General features: G+C 44.9%; 1 protein-coding gene across 10 annotated transcripts in view; it reads left to right on the forward strand.

The window, feature by feature from the left end:
- Positions 1 to 7,107: 7,107 nt before the first annotated feature.
- Ica1l (islet cell autoantigen 1 like) overlaps positions 7,108 to 17,101 on the forward strand; it is a 63,910-nt gene continuing 53,916 nt past the window's right edge. For 3 of the 10 annotated variants that reach the window (XM_042260296.2, XM_076550335.1, XM_076550333.1), the window contains exon 1: positions 7,108 to 7,288. The gene's annotated coding sequence lies outside the window, so the exon portion shown is untranslated. Of the gene's footprint in view, positions 7,289 to 7,412; positions 7,480 to 7,618; positions 7,892 to 17,101 lie in introns of those variants that run through there. The other 7 variants (XM_076550332.1, XM_076550336.1, XM_042260300.2 and 4 more) reach the window with 5 other exon arrangements.

The raw sequence follows: 17,101 nt of genomic DNA on the forward strand, positions 1-17,101 counted from the left end.
GAACAGTCAGAGCTTCACAGAGAAACCCTGTCTTGAAAAACCAAAAAAAAAAAAAAAAAAAAAGTGGAGACAGGAGGCTCAGGACTTGAAAGTCATGATTAGCTTCATAGCTAGTTCAAGACCAGGGTGGGGATGGACTGCATGAGAAAAGGAAAGCTTAGAGGAGAGCCATCAAGATGGCTCAGCGGGTCAAGGAACTTGCTGCCAAGCCTGATAGCCTGAGTTCAGTCCTCAGGTCTGAAAAACAGTCAGCTCCTACAGATTGTCCTCCAGCCTCAACACACAAGGTGTGGGAGGAAAATTGATAAATTTTTTTTTTGGGAAAAAAGTCTTTAAAGTTGTAGGAAAAACAAGCACCTAACACTAAAAAGTAAATAGTAAAACCAGTCTCATAAACACGCTCAAAGTAGTGATTATAAGAAAATAAGATTTGTCAGGTATTCAGATTAAAAACTATAGATGTGAATATGTTAAGAATTCATTGAAGGGCGGTTGTGGCCCACATCTTTAATCCCAGCACTGGGAGGCAGACTCAGGCGGATCTCTGTGAGTTTGAGGCCAGCCTGGTCTACAGAGTGAGTTCGAGGCCAGGCTCCAAAAGCTACACAGAGAAACTCTGTCTCGAAAAACCAAAAAAAAAAAAAAAAAAAAAGCTGAGTTGGAGAGGTGGCTCCGGTTAAGAGTCCTGGCTGTTCTTGCAGAGGACCCAGGTCCACTTCCCATCTGAAATTCCAGTTCCAGGGGCTTTGGCCCTCTTCTGGCAGGCACACATGTGGTATGCAGACAAAATGCCCATACATATAAAATAAAATAAACACTTAAAAAAAAAAAGAACTCGTTGAGCTAAGGGTTGGAAGTATTTAAAGCAAGTTGACTTCTAATCAGTTTTTTTAGTACTGGGGATTGAACTCAGGGCTTTATACACGAAAGGTAATCCATCTCTAAACTTTATCCCCAGCCAGTAATTATTTTAAATGTGACGTCTGTCTTGTTTTTATGATTTTTAACACCTCAATCTGTAGTTCAGGTTGGCAACCTTCCCACCTCAGCCTCTGTCTGGGATTATAGGGTCTGAGCCATCTAACCCATCTGCAATGGATTGGTATTCCTCAAGCAAGGAAGTCAGTGTTCTCAAAGTGATTGTTCTTGATACATGAGTATGGGAAACAATGAATGTACTTGGCAGTTGATAACCAAATTAACAATTAGTTAATTCAATTAGTTAGTTCAGTTGTCTTGTATAGAGAAGTCCAAAGGCAGTTCAGGGCCACAATAATTGTTTGGTTCCATTTTCCCATAGGGATTCAGGCTCCCTTCATCCCCCGTGTATAGGCTTCATTTCTACATAGACCAGGAGCTACAGACAGTTAAACACATCATTTCTTCAAGTGGATTTACTACAACAATTGAATGGAGTTTGGCAGAAAAGGTCACACAGAAAGCTTTTATTTCATTCTGTGCTAACGTAAATTTCATTAATTCTGTAACCTCTGGACCATTATTATAAGTGGGTCGAGATGAACTCATAATCCTGCTTTGAGTACTCTTATTGAACCTTAAGGAACAGTTATTTAACATGTCTTTCCTCTGGTTTTTGGTGAATGCCTTTAATACCTTTAATCCCAGCGCTTCAGAGGCAGAAGCAGCCTGATCCCCGAATTCAAGGCCAGCCTGGTCTACAGAGTGAGTTCCAGGACAGCCATGGCTACACAGAAATCCTGTCTCAATCCCCCCTCTGCCCGCCACCCACACCCCCCTGAAAAAAAGAATGTCTCCTAACTGTCTTTCCTGACTTAACCGTTCTGGGGTGATCAGATGATGCCGTTTGCATACCCTGAGTGAACACAGTAAAGGTGAGGAGGCCAGAGTGGGAGAGGTGGCTCGGCAGTTAAGCGCACTGACTGCCCCTGCAGAGGACCTGGGTTCCATTTCCTGCATCTATATGGCAGCTCACAACTGTCTGTAACTCCAGTTCCAGGGGTTCAGACGCCTTCTGGCCTCCCTGGGCACCAGGCACAAGTGGTACACATGCATACATTCAGGCACTCACATTTCTTTAAAACAACCACCAAAGGTGAAGAGGCCTATGCATCAGATGAAATGGAAAAAGGAGGTGGTGCCTGAAACTGTACCCTTGCCTATCCTCAGTCCTGGTTCCACAGCAAATGTATTCAGAGCTCTTCCAGAGGTCCTGAGTTCAGTTCCCAGCAACCTATTGTAGCTCATCACCATGGTTGTGAGCCATCTGTAATGGGATCTAATGCCTTCTGGCATACAGATACGCATGTAAAATACTCATTCATGTGTGTGTGTGTGTGTGTGTGTGTGTGTGTGTATAAAGAATTTATCCACAGGTGTCCCAACCTTAATTCCAGCATTCAGGCAGAGGAGAGGCAGGCAATCTCCGAGTTTGAGGCCAGCCTGGTATACAGAAAGAGATCCAAGACACACAAGGCTACACAGAGAAACCCTGTCTCAAAAGGAAAAAAAAAAACACACCAAAAGAAAAAAAATATAATACCTGTCAGCCGGCCATTAGGCATCTTTGTTTCAGTTCATTCCTTGGTAGAATTAACATGGATTAGGGACCTAATGTATTAGGCAAAGTGCTAGGAGACAGGAGACAAGGCTGCAGACATGTAAGACGGAAGAGTGGAGCGTCTAGTGGAAAACAGACTGGTGGTTACACATGGCGCACGAAACATCGGTTCACTGCGGACAAAGAGGACTCCACTAACTGAGCGGAGCACTGAGTGTATCCGGCTTACTTCCTGGAAGCACGGGTGAGGGTAGTTTATGAGTGACACAATGACAGTTGAATCGCCTAAAAGTCACCCCAGCACGAGTGACATCTCCCGGAAGCTGCATCCTCGAGCTCCATCCCCGCGCTCCCGGCTTGTCTGTGGGCACTGCGCTGCACGGTCTTCTCCACCGCAGCTGTTGACTGCTTTTATAACCTTGGGTCTTGGATCTGTCACGAGCCTAAGTCTGTGAGACTCTTTTTCCAGGAACCGGTGTTTGAATTCGGAGGAAACTGCTACACAAGATGTTAAGAGGCCCGATGGGCTGGTTAGGAGGTATCCCCAACACTAGTGAGACAGTCTGCTCTCCTATGGGCTCTTGCCTTGCTCTCCACAAGAATGGAGTGGGTGTATACCGAAGGGAAACTTAATTGCCACGCAAGACCAATTCAAACAGGAAAAGTAGGAATCGAGACTGAGAGGCTGGCTCTGCTCTGTGCCCTCGGCAGGCTGCAGGTGACAGCCGAACACTCTAGGAAAGCTTTGGGGTGTCAACCTTGCATTTAAGTCTGCAGACAGCAGGTCACTAATGAAGTTAAGGCGGGTGTCAGAGGCTAGGGTCAAAAGTCGCTGGCCGGGTGTCTGAAGTTGGAGACAGTTGCAGGAATGAATTTCCATCTACAGCCAAAGCATGGACTCTGGAGGCTGAGATAGGAAAGAGTCGTTTCCGATCCGTCTGCTCCCCCAACCCCCCCTCCCCATACCACCCCCCTCCACCCTCATCCCCACTCCCACCCCCGCACCTGGTCCTGTCCCCTCTCTGCAGCTGCAGGTCAAGTCCTGGAGGCTCGAGCATGGCAAACCTCCCAAGGGTCTACTCTTTGTCCAAGAGCATCTAGGAGCTGGCTAAGCCGGCCAGAGTCTAGTTTTCTTCCTCTGAAGAGCAATCTGCCAAGACTGAAGCCCTCCTGCTATAGAGCTAGGCCGGCCCTGATGGGCTGAATCTGTGTGGGTATAAATAATGCATAAAAGCCTGGCTTAGTAACCCACACCTTTTATTCCAACACTCGGAAGACCGAGGCAGGCGGATCTCTGTGAGTTCGAGGCCAACCTGGTCTACAGAGTGAGTTCCAGGACAGCCAGGGATGATACATTGGCGCCCGAACGTGGGGCTAAAGAAAAAAAGGGAAGAAAAAAAAAGGGACTAAAGAAAAAGGACAAATGAACAGGGATAAAGGCCGGTGTTATGAAAAAAAAAAAAATACTAAAGACAAAGTCCCTTAACCAAGAGGCGCTCCAATAAAGTGTGATCTGAGAAGAATCCTCGCGTGGTGGTAAAGAGGATTCAGAACTCAACACACGGAGCGGTGACGTCGGTAAGTTCTCCAGGAACGGTGACGTCGGTAAACGCCCCACAGTTCTTAATTGTCTCTCTCAAATGAGCAGCAGCTGCCGGTTTGAAAAATAAAGTCTTTAAAGAGAAAGTAAAAGTAATATAAAAAATAAGCCATGTAAAGATGGATATCACACAGAGAGTTTGGATTATATTGTCTTTGGGATTTTTAACTGCAGAAAAACATTTGATCGTAAAAGATGTTGAGTTAAACCAATATGTATATATTAAAGATATCTTGACTTTAAAATTTGGATATAAGGATGTGTTACTTTGGAAAGGAGACTCTGCTTTTGTCTCTACAGAAAGCCAGAGGCTATGGATTTGTTCCAGATTGAGATACATCAGGTTTGATCAGCCAAGACCACCTGAAAGGTCTCCGATGACACCATGGCCCAGATGATCCAACATCCAGAATCGTTTCAAGGCAACTGGCTCAGACGATACGGTCTCACGAACTACTCCATGATCCTAAAATTTTCTTTGCATCCCCATAAGATACAGCGCCCCCCTCCAGCAGGAAGTAGTTAAGAGAAGCTACGCCCAAATTCCCAAATATACCAAGCTGGCTTTGGAGATGTGTAAAAGTTAAAACCTTCCTTTTTAAAAAAAAAGAAAGGGGAAGTGCTGTGGGATGTTTTGTAGGTCCTGTGGGAGCCTATTCTCAGGTTCTTTGTGGCGTTACCCAGCAGGTCCGTATAGAAGATGATTAGGACCATGGGCCTGAGTGCAGGTGTTTGAGATGGTCTGCACTTGGCTGTGCTGGGGGATGGTCTGTATGTCAAGTTGCTCTGATTGGTTAATAAATAAAACCTGATCGGCCGTGGCTAGGCAGGAAAGATAAGCGGGACTAACAGAGAGGAGATATAAAAGGACAGAAAGGCAGAAGGAGACGCTGCAGCCGCCGCAATGACCAGAGAGGCTGCAGCCGCTGCCATGACCAGCAGCATGTGAAGACGCCAGTAAGCCACCAGCCACATGGCAAGGTATAGATGTATGGAAATGGATCAATTTAAGATAAAAGCACAGTTAGCAAGATAAGGACAGTTAGCAGGAAGCCTGCCATGGCCATACGGTTTGAAAGCAATATAAGTGTCTGTGTTTATTTGGTTGGGTCTGAGCGGCTGTGGGACTGGCGGGTGACAGAGGTTTGTCCTGACTGTGGGCAAGGCGGAAAAAATCAAGCTACATTTATAGATGTAACCAACCGTTTTATTAAATAAGAAACACAGAAATAATGCAAAAGAGAAAGCCGAGAGGTCAGAGCTCAGAGCCAAAATCTCACCCTTCCGCCTGCGGTGTCCCAGCTTCCCGAATGAGGGCCCCTTTTCCTGTCTGTTAGTCTATTTAAAGAGACAGAACAAGCCACAGCTATCTCACCTCACCAGTTCCTCAGCTGGTCCTGTTTCCTCAGACTGGAAGCTTCTGTGTCCTCATCCCAATAGCTCTCAGCTGAACTGTGTTGCTCCAAAGCCTGAAAGCTTAACCAGCCAAATGCTTCTAGTTTCTGGTCCTCACGCCTTATATATCTTTTTGCTTTCTACCACCACTCCCTGGGATTAAAGGCTGGCTTTCTGGGATTAAAGGCGTGTGCCACCACCGCCACACTTTTGCTATGGCTCTAATAGCTCTGACCCCCGGGCAACTTTATTTATTAACATACAATCAAAATCACATTTCAGTATAATTAGATTACCACCACAATACATAGTGAGACCTTGTCTTGAAACAACAACAAAATTAATGTGTAAAATGTGATCAATTAGGGAAGAGCTGTTAAACCTGGAGCCGGAGGGGAAGAACACTGAGCCACTTAAAGCTTCTCAGCCAGATCCGTGGGTTGCTCCCCTACCCTACCAGGTAGGGACACCGATTCTGAGCTGTTTAAAGGACGCCCAGGAGTTTCTGTCGGTTCCTAGCTGTTGAGGGAGGCGGGTAGGGGTATTCCAGATTTTCTACAGGTGCTACGGCAGGAGCTTTCCAGGTTCAGTCACAGCGGCCTCCTATAAACTGTCAACACTGCCGGCTGCAGCTTGCTCCTGTCTCGGTTGTCCTAGGCGGCGTCCCACATCAGTTTTCGCCCAGCTTGAGTCTTTTTCATTTCGCTCACCTGGTGCTTTGCTGACAGCTGGATTCATTCCATAGATTGCAGTGACTGCCATTAACTCCTTGCCCTGGGCTCCTGGCAGTTTAGAAATTTCTGAAGCCTTAGAAAAAGCTGGGGCCCCACCTACCCATCTCTATATGACCTAGGAAAGATCCAGAGACATATGGTTAATTAACCATGTCAACCGCCTGCTAATTCATAATCCTACAAGGATTTAGACTTTAACAGCCAGAGAAGCTATTGACATTTTCGGGGTGGTGGTGGCAAAAATTGTATGTAATTTCAAGAATTTGCCCATTATTTGAAATCCAAATAGATGGGTAAGAATCTACATTCATCTGAAAAGTTTCAGTCCAAATCAGCCCTTTAGAGAAAAGGTACCTCTTTTTCTGGTCTAAAACTAAAAAAACTTTACAGCGACTGCTTTGTAATTAACATTTTATCTGGGCCCTTTCTTTCCTCATGTAGTTCTCCGTGATCCCTCAGAGTAGTTAGGCCAAGTGCAAGCTTTGGGTTTCCCTGGCGAGCCTATGTATCCTATGAACTCGTATACTGTGAACCTTTAGGGAAGTTGAACTTGGGCGTCAACTTGAAAAGGGACGCGCTTTGAGTTTATTATTCCTGAACCCATTGCAATTTTCCTTTTGCCTCATCCCCATTCTCTCCTGAGGCTTTTGGGGTCCGTCTTTGCATTTTACTCCTGAAGACTGGCTTGTCATTCACTGTCACACACACACACACACACACACACACGGCCCGACAGTTCTGCAGGCGGCCTTTGCTGACGGTCAGTTATTAACAGTCGTCCCTCTTTAAACCTTTAAAAATGAGAGCGTCCAGCCCCGCGTGGACACTCGCCGCGCGCTGAGCACTAGCCGGGAGTGGCGACTAGGGCGCCCGCCGCGGCAGCGCGGGGAAGGAAGGCAGGCGTGGGGCTGGGAGGCCGAGCGAGCCGCTCTTCCACGCACCCACCTCGGCGGTCACCGCCGCGGAGCTCGGGGGGGGGGGCTCGGCACAGGGCGAGCGCCCTTCGCCCGCTGGAGACAGGTAACGCCGGGGCCCGCGGGGCGCGGCTTTAAATCTCCCGCCGCGGAGCCGGCCCCTCGGCGCACCGGCGCGGCTTCCGGGCGGGAGGGCGAGCGGGCGAGCGCTCGCGGGCGGCGGCGGCGGCTGGGGCGGGTGCGCGGAGGAGCTCGGCGCGGCAGAGCGCGGCCCCCGGGGCGGCGAGGAGCGGCGCGGTGAGCATCCGAGGGCTCCGGCCCGCCGCTCCCCCAGGGCGGCGGTGGCCAAACCTGGTTCCCATGACAACGGCGGGCGGCGTGGAGGGGCGGGGGCGCGGGCCGCGCGCTCCGGCTGGCCGCGGGGGGGGGGCAGGGGGGGCTCGCCCGGTTCCGGCGCCTCCCGGTGAGCCCGGCCTCCGGCGGCGGCGGCGGCGGCGGCTTCGGCGGGCCTGGCCCCCTCCGCGGCCGGTGCGTCTCCCGCGCTGCCTCCGGGAGAAGCCGCGGCCTGAGGCCGGCCTGGGTGCTCCCGAGACGGGGCAGATGCTCGCAGGCTCAGGTGCCGCTTTTGTACGACGCCGTGCTTAATGGATTTGATGATCGTTCCCTCCCGGGATGCCTTCCTGACGGACTCCGGGGCTCGGTGGACACGGTAAAAAAAAAAAAAGAAAAGAAAAAACACCCACAACCTGAGCAGAGCTGTGGTTGAGGGCGAAGTGCCGGACGCATCGCCCCGCGCGAGGGTGTCGGTGCACAAAGCCTCCTCTCCCGGGTGGGGACCCCAGCCTCGCCACATGGATTCAGCTGGCGGGGAGCAGGTGTCTCTGACCCCTGATCTCACCTGGGCGACCATGCCGGCGGCCGAAACCTGATGCTCTAAGAAAGATGGAGAAAAGGAAAACAATCCTGCTTGGCATCCTGCCCGTGAGGCCGTGGGCTTGCCAGCCGGGTGAGGGTGGTGGTGGTGGTGGTGTTTCGTGGAATAGGTGATCTTCATGCACGAAACATACAACCTGTTAGCAACTGTGGGTCGCTGGAACCCTCTGTGCGGAGATGGGTGTTTCTCGGTGGTTTGGGTTCTAAGTATGGAGGTGCTGATTGATTTGGTTCCGGCTCAAGCGATGTTTTGTAAAGTGGTATCACTTTAATCGCCTTCTCATCACGATTCGCAGCCACAGGTACCTCATTCTTCGGTGGGAATTAATTATATATTGCAATTACACATTTATTGGCCAAGCAAACATCTCCTGATGGTAGGCATGTATTTTTTATGTGACCAAAGTTTAATAACCATCGCGTATTTACTGTCGATGCATAATATTCCCAGTTCTCTTTCAACTCTTTGAACTTATTTTAACAATGCAAAATGGTTGAACATGGAGCTCTTGGAGGCAGTTCTGGGCAAAGCATTAATTACCCGCAGTTCTAATTGCTAGGGAAATCACTATAATCCTAGAGGTAGAAGGGAGCCGAGATCCCGGTTCAAAAGGCAAAAGTGTAAACATGAGACTGATAGGCCAAGCAAAAAGGCATTTTCTTTTTTTTTTTTTCTTCCATTTTTCGATATTAAGAAATTTTCTACTCACTCCACATACTATCCACAGATACCCTCTCCTCCCTCCTCCCACCCCCCAGACCTCTTTCCCAAGCCACCCCGCATCCCCGCATCCCCCAAATCGAGGTCTCCCATGGGGAGTCAGCAGAGCCCAGCACACTGAGCCTAGGCAGGTCCAAGCCCCTTCCCATTGCACCCTGAACAGTGCTACATCCGAGCCTTTTATCCAGTGTGGCTGTTTTCCTGGGAGAAGTCTTGCTGAGTTGCTGAAGGTTGGAGCAGCTGTGACAATTCTGTTCTGTTCTGTTTTTGTTGTTGTTTTTAACATTAGTGACGGGCAGTGTGCCCATTAACTTACTTTTAGGAATGATTTGTCTGTAGTTTGAGATACCAATACTGCTTGGGTAGCATGGCCCTTCTTCCAAAATGGAGCTGGTCCCCTCAGACCCTGAGTCGGCGAGGCTGATGTGATGGTCTAAATCTTCTGTGGTCATCAGTGTCCACTGTATAGACTCTGTCTCACGCCGCCGCTCCTCATCCCTGTTCTGTCATGAGGTTGCGGTAGTTCTCTCTCCTTCCTCAGCTGCAGTTACTTCTCTCTCGAAGTCATGAGCCCCTCAAAGTCACCTGAGAGTTCAGGTCAACGTCTTCCAGACACCTGTTAGTATTGATACTCTGATTTCTTCTCATAAACCATGAACGAAAACATCTAAAGTGCTGACTACTTTAAAAAAAAAAAAAAGTCATTACGTCATTTCCTGGGACTGTCATGGGAACGGATGCTACAGACTTGTAAAGTGCATTTCTTTAATAATAAGGTTTAAAAGTTGAAAGGACTCCTTGATCTATTGGGTGCAGAATGTCTGATATGTTCGCAGACATGAAAACAATATTAATTTCATTGTAAATCTCCATCAGAGCTCTTGGGTGACTAGGTGTGTTGCCAATGACGAGTTTAAAAAAAAAAGTGTTTTTAAATATAATAGGGTGTATCACTATGTTGCTCAGACTCAAGCAATCCTCCTGCCTCAGCACTTGGGACAACAGGAACATACTACTGTGCCCAGCTTAGCAGTAATATTTTGACGGGGTCCTTCCTTCCTGAGGAGTGGGTCTCGTCCAGAACCTGTCAGATCCAGTTAGTGCTGCCTTTCCGCGCTTGTGTGCGTCTATCCACAGGAGCATGGCAGACGGAACTTTGTGCCCACCTCTCCTCTCTGTGCTGGGACTGTCTTGCTTGAGCTTGTGCAGGCACTGCGCATCCTGTCACAACCTCTGTGCGGTCACCCGAGCAAATGTCCTGCTGTGTATGGAAAACAGTTTCCTTCTAGTTACCCACCACTCCAGCTCTGGGATCGTCGCAGAAGAGGAAGTGGAGAGATAGGAAGAACCAGAGATGGTAGAAGATTACTCTGACTCGTGTGTGTGTGTGTGTGTGTGTGTGTGTGTGTGTGTGTGTGTGTATGTGCGCAAGTGGGCATGCATTGTCCTGGAACTTGCTCTGTAGACCAGGGTAGTCTCGAACTCAGAGATCTGTAAATGGAGGCTTTTCTCTATCCCATCCCATCCCACAGCCAGTTACAAATAATCACTCAGAGGCTTATATTAATTATAAATGCTTGGCTGATAGCTCAGGCTTATTAATAGCTAGCTCTTACATTTAAGTTAACCCATCTTTCTGATCTATGCTTTGCCATATGGTTCAGGGCTTGTTACCTCATTTTCTACATGTCTTACTTCCTCAGTGGCTGGCATCTGTCCTGACTCCCTCTCCTTCTCCCTGTCTCTCCATTTTGCTTTCCCACCCAGCCTTATTCTGCCTGGCTATAGGCCAAATCAGCTTTTATTATCAACCAATGAGAGAAACACATATTCACAGCACCCAGAATGAACTTCCCACAGCATTTCCCCCTTTCTGTCTAATAAAAAAGGAAGGTTTTAACTTTAACATAGTAAAATTACAAATAAAAAGTTATCAAGCAATAATTACAGTTACAATATCTAGTCTATTTGTATTTGACAAAATCAGAGAAAATATTCAATTATCTATCCTATCTTGGTGAGTCTATAAAGTTTTATATCTAATTTATCCTTTTATCATAATTATGAAAAATTATAACTAGTATTCAGTTTTATCAAAGACCCCAGAAGGATATACTGTTACCTGAGTAAACAGGAAGTGCATTGCAAGCAACTTCTAAAACTCTAGAAATCACAGAGATATCTGGATGCCTAGACAGTCACCCAGAATTCTTCTATAATGTTGGGGCTTCCATCTTCAGCCTATAGGCCTAGAGTATCTGGCAGACTTTTTAGTGAAGCAGAAAATTTGAAGGGCTGTCCTGGCTTGTATTGGCAAAATTCGTCAGTTGCTTTCTTCTGTGTCCTGTAGAATGTTCAGCAGTTTCTTCTGTGAAGCAGGAACCTGAAGGACCATACCACCTTATGTTGTCGAAGTTTAGTCACCATATTCCTGTGGGTCCTGCATGTCCAGTTTATACCACATACTGTCAAGCAGTCCAGGCAAGAGCGGTTTCTTGCCCAAATGGCTAGCCTTACCACATTGGGGGGAAAAAAAACCCATAAGGAGTTTCTTTGAAGCCCATCATCTTTTTTCATTTTTATTTATTTATTTTTCTGTTATCATCTTGATACAGTATAAATTCTTATCGTAATAGTGAAATGGTTCATTGGGGCTTGCCCAGTAATTGAGTAAGACCAAAACTTATTATAAGCCACAATTATCCTAGGATCCCACCTGCTATATAGCCTCCCTGGTTCTGTGGGTTGCAGTCAGATTGTTCTTTGCTTTATATCTAGTATCCACTTATGAGTGAGTACATACCATGTTTGTCCTTCTGGGTTTGGGTTACCCCACTCAGGATGATATTTTCTAGTTCCATCCATTTCATCCTGCAAATTTCATGCTTTCATTGTTTTTCTCTGCTGAGTAGTACTCCATTGTGTATATGTACCACATTTTTTTAATCCATTCTTCAGTTGACGGGCATCTAGGTTGTTTCCAGGTTCTGGCTATTACAAATAGTGCTGCTATGAACATAATTGAGCATGTATCTTTGTGGTATGATTGAGCAATCCTTGGGTATATGCTCAAGAGTGGGATGGCTGGGTCTTGAGGTAGATCGATTCCCAATTTTCTGAGAAGCCGCCATACTGATTTCTACAGTGGTTGTACAAGTTTGCATTCCCACCAACAGTGGAGGAGTGTTCCCTTTGCTCCTCATCCTCTCCAAGATAGACTGTCATTAGTGTTTTTGATTATAGCCATTCTGACAGGTGTAAGGTGGTATCTCAGAGTCATTTTGATTTGTATTTCCCTGATGATTGAGGATGTAGAGCATTTCTTTAAATGTCTTTCAACCATTTGAGATTCTTCTATTGAGAATTCTCTGTTTAGCTCTTTAGCTCATTTTTAATTGGATTGTTCAGTATTTTGATGTCTAGTTTCTTGAGTTCTTTATATACTGTGGAGATCAATCCTCTGTCAGATGTGGGGTTGAAGATCTTTTCCCATTCTGTTGGCTGTCTTTTTGTCTTATTGAACATGTCTTTTGCCCTACAAAAGCTTCTCAGTTTCAAGAGGTCCCATTTATTAATTGTTGTGTTCAGGGTCTGTGCTGCTGGTGTTATATTTGGGAAGTGATCTCCTGTGCCAATGCGTTCAAGAGTACTTCCTACTTTCTCTTCTGTTAAGTTTAGTGTAACTGGATTTATGTTGAGGTCTTTGATCCACTTGGACTTGAGTTTTGTGCACGGTGACAGATGTGGATCTATTTTTAATCTTTTACATATTGACATCCAGTTATGCCAGCACCATTTGTTAAAGATACTTTCTTTTTTCCATTGTATAATTTTGGCTTCTTTGTCAAAAATTAGGTGTTCCTATGTGTGTGGATTAATGTCAGGGTCTTCAATTCAATTCCATTGGTCTGTATGTCGGTTTTTATACCAGTACCAAGCTGTTTTTGTTACTATAGCTCTATAGTAGAGCTTGATGTTAGGGATGGTGATGCCTCCAGAGGTTGCTTTATTATACAGGATTTGTTTAGCTATCCTGGGTCTTTTGTTTTTCCATATGAAGTTGAATATTTTTCTTTCGAAGTCTGTAAAGAAGAAGCCCATCATCTTCTTTGAAGTAATTGGTGCTTCCAGGAGCAGACATGTCTCACTGTTGAGAAAAGTCTAAGTTCTTAAAACATTTTAAATGCCATATTCTATAGGTCTTGGAAGTGTTTGAAGATTACCTAATTGAAATATATCTTTGTATACCTAGAAAATCTAACTAATATAGTTATAAGTTTGATTATTATAGATGACTATTAATCTGTGTTTTTAAATTATACATTACAATTTTATTTATTTATTTTTTAAAGATTTATTTATTTATTTATTGTGTATATAGTATTCTGCCTGCATGTGTCCCTGCAGGCCAGAAGAGGGTACCAGATCTCATTATAGGTAGTTGTAAGCCATCATGTGGGTGCTGGGAATTGAACTCAGGACCTCTGGAAGGGCAGTCAGTGGTCTTAAACTCTGAGCCATCTCTCCAGCCCCTACATTATAATTTTAAATGAGTTGCATAAACATAATATCTTAAAGAAGAGTAGGAATATACATATAACAAAATTAACCTTAAATTTATATCAATAAACTAAAATCCACATCAATGTAAAATATTTTGATATTAACAATTTTTTGGATTAAAGTAGATTCAATAATCTACCCTTTCCTTTTTCATCATAATAATCTGCCCTTTTCCCCATAATTTTTATATCATATTCCCCTTTCTTCTTTAGAAAGAGATTGACTATGACCATTAACAATTTATAGTCAGCCTCCCTAAATGAAAACCAACATTTATAACCAATATTTTGGGAATGGGGATGTAGTTTTCTAGACTACTTCCTGTTTATTGGGGGTGCTGGTAATCTTATGGGGACCCTGAGAAAATTTAGAATTATGGTCAAGTCCTGACTGGTATTTTGTGTGGCTGGTCCATGTCAGCCAGCAGCCTTGAAGCTGTTTTGGATACAGAACTCAAATGAAAGTGTAACAGAGATGTACTGAAACATTGGATCATCTGGACCATCTGTTTTTATTCATGTCTGTTCCCCTTGTTCTGAAATATATAAACTTTTAAAGGTAACCTGCACATATGTATTAATACAAATATAATTTGTGTATTACACATAAGCCAGCCAAATATAAATTTTTTTTTTATATCTGAGCAGGTAAATACACGTTAAGTGTCTTGCAGTTACTTTAGGTTTATTTTCCTATGTCTGTAGTCAGAATTTTCAGGGAGTCTTCCTCAATCAAACCTGATTTTCCTTAACCCAGAATGAATCCATAGCCTCTCATTTTCTGTGGAAATAAAAGCAGAGCCTTTTCCTCAAAGTAACATATCTAATTTAGCAGCTTTTATACTCAAATGTCTCTCAGCAGCCAGCTCATTAACAGTCAAAAAATCCCCCCCCCAAAACACAACAACATACATAATACAGCCTCTGTGTATATTTTTCATCTTTATGTGGCTTATTTTCTTTATATTATTGTACTCCCCTTTTAAAGGATTTTATTTTATTATTTTAAATCTGTATTTTTAATCTAAGATTGTATGTATTCTTTTCTTTTCTCTCTCAAGCCTAGGCGTATCTTTTAAATACACTGTGACCTGTTTAGAGGCCTTTTTGTCTGAATTTGTTTTTTTGTTTGTAGGAGTGAAAGCCCTAAATCCACTGCACAGCACATGGCTGGGAGACATGGAGAGAGTGGGAACCTCCATGCTGCAGCTCAAGCCTATACACTGCGGCCAGGGCATCTCTATACTGCAGCCTGCATCAGAGACATGAACTATGAAGCTGCTCTTGGCTCTGGTTTTTTTTTTTTTTTTTTTTTTTTGTATGTGTGTATTAGAATCTTTTTAAGCTTTCTGGGGTCTTATGTGGATCTACACCCCACATTGGGTGTCATGTGTAACCAAATAATCACTCAGAGGCTCATATTAATTATAAATGCTTGGCTGATGGCTCAGGCTTATTACTAGCTAGCTCTTACATTTAAATTAACCCATCTTTCTGATCTATGCTTTGCCATGTGGTTCAGGGCTTGTTACCTCATTTTCTACATGTCTTGCTTCCTCAACGGCTACCGGGCATCTGCCCCAACTCCTTCTCCTTCTCCATGTCTCTCCATTTCACTTTCCTACCCAGCCTTATTCTGCCTGGCTATAGGCCAAATCAGCTTTTATTATCAACCAATGAGAGCAACACATATTCACAGGGCACAGAAGGATCCTCCCACAGCAGATGATCCACCTGCCTCTGCTTCTTGAATGGTAGGATTGAAGGTGTGTGCTACAATAGCCAGCTGATGGAGGCAGTCCTTAAATTGAGGTTCCCTCTTTCCAGGTGACTTTAGGTTGTATCAAGTTGACAACTGAAACTAATCAGGACAATGTTATAGAGTTGGCATGAATCTCTATACGTTATACCTCATGAATCAGAGCTGGATGTGATATCATATGCCTGCATTCCCATCACTCAGTAGACTGAGGGCAGAGAATTTTGAATTCCAGGCCAGCCTAATGGAGAAAGCAAGACGCTGTCTCAACAATGAACTAACACCAAAAAGTTCCACACCTGAATAAAACCATCTCATGCCCCAGACTCTATTAACTACAAATGGCCCTGCAGCTTCCTCACATCTCTGTAACTTTATCAAATTGAAGAGAGGCAGGGCCCTGTTCTGGATAGAATCCTTGCTCTGGATTAGGCTTTGGCAGAGAGACACTTTAGCTGGTACGATCTGTCCAAACCACTAAATCTCTCTCTGTAATCCTGGTTTGCTTTCTCATCACTGGTGTGTTCCGGGTGGCACTTTGAATTTGCTTTGAGTGTTTGCTTTCATTCACAGTCGGGAATGAAATGTTTGCTTTCATACACAGTCTAGTGTAGCCCCGACCTTCATCTGTGGCAGCTTTCTACTTAGCTTTTCCACTTTAATTTCTGGTGTTTGATTTAAAGTGAGAGATGTGCCATCTTCTTTTACTAAAACAGCTAGAGGCCGCTGCAGGATTATCAACTGACCTAATTTCAATACTATTTTGCCCCAAGGAAAGGGAATGAGATGGGGGAGTAGCTGATGGATGGGGCAGTCCGAACATACCCATTTACTCTGCTGGCTGTGTATGGATGTGGGCCATTGCATCCCAAACTACTTTTTTTTAAAAAAAGATTTTTATTATTTAATTATGTATATGAGTGCTTTATCTGCATGTATAACTTTATGCCAGAAGAGGGCATCAGATCCCACTAGAGATGGTTGTGAGCCACCATGTGGTTGCTGGGAGTTGAACTCAGGACCTCTGTAAGAGCAGGCAGTGCACTCAGGACCTCTGTAAGAGCAGGCAGTGCTCTTAACCACTGAGCCATCTCTCCAGCCCCCACCACCCAACTACTTATAATTGCAACATCAAAGATCACTTATGGTGATATTTTATTTGTACTGAAATGTAATTTTAATTTTATGTTAATAAAGTTGCCCTGGGGTCAGAGCTATTAGAGCCATAGCAAGAGCGTGGTGGTTAGAAGAGCTAGGTAGATTTCTGTGTGTTCAGGGATACAGCCAGTATTGGAGACATATGCCTTTAAGACCTGGAGGGCGGTACTTACAGGCAGTGATGAGGCAGTCATGTGGTTGGGTTTACAACCAATGAGAAGGCAGAACAGAAAGACTATTTAAACACAGACAAACAGGAAGTAGCTCTCTCACGGGGAAGTTAGGAGCACTGCAGGAGGTAAGATTTTATCTCTGAGCTCTGACCTCTCGGCTTTCTCTTTTATATTGGCTCTGTGTTTCTTATTTTAAAAAGACGATTGGTTACATCTACAATCACTAGTTACAGATCACCATATGTTGTATGACTTTTTTTAGGGAGCCGTCTACTCACCTTACATAGGACACTGATCATGGAAACAAAGAAATGATTCGGCCCAAGTCTAGCTCAGTGACCCAGGGTTTAACTGAGGTTATTTACAGGCACTACACCACTGGATAGGAGCGTCCCCATTCAGAATTAACTGCCTTTATACCTTGGGGGAGGAGAAGGGCTCACGAGTTCTGTGTGTTGCCTTGTAAGCGAGCCCTTGCGTTCAGCTCTGTGTGCCTCCTGAGCCCTTTGAACCCCCATCTTCCATAAGAGAACATCAGCAGAGCTAATCTCGTGAGGATTTCTTGAGGGTAATCATAGTTGCTCTGATGCCAGTGGGGAAGAATAGCATCTCA

Source organism: Peromyscus maniculatus, chromosome 13 (assembly GCF_049852395.1).
Source record: "Peromyscus maniculatus bairdii isolate BWxNUB_F1_BW_parent chromosome 13, HU_Pman_BW_mat_3.1, whole genome shotgun sequence".
Classification (NCBI taxonomy): Eukaryota; Metazoa; Chordata; class Mammalia; order Rodentia; family Cricetidae; genus Peromyscus; species Peromyscus maniculatus.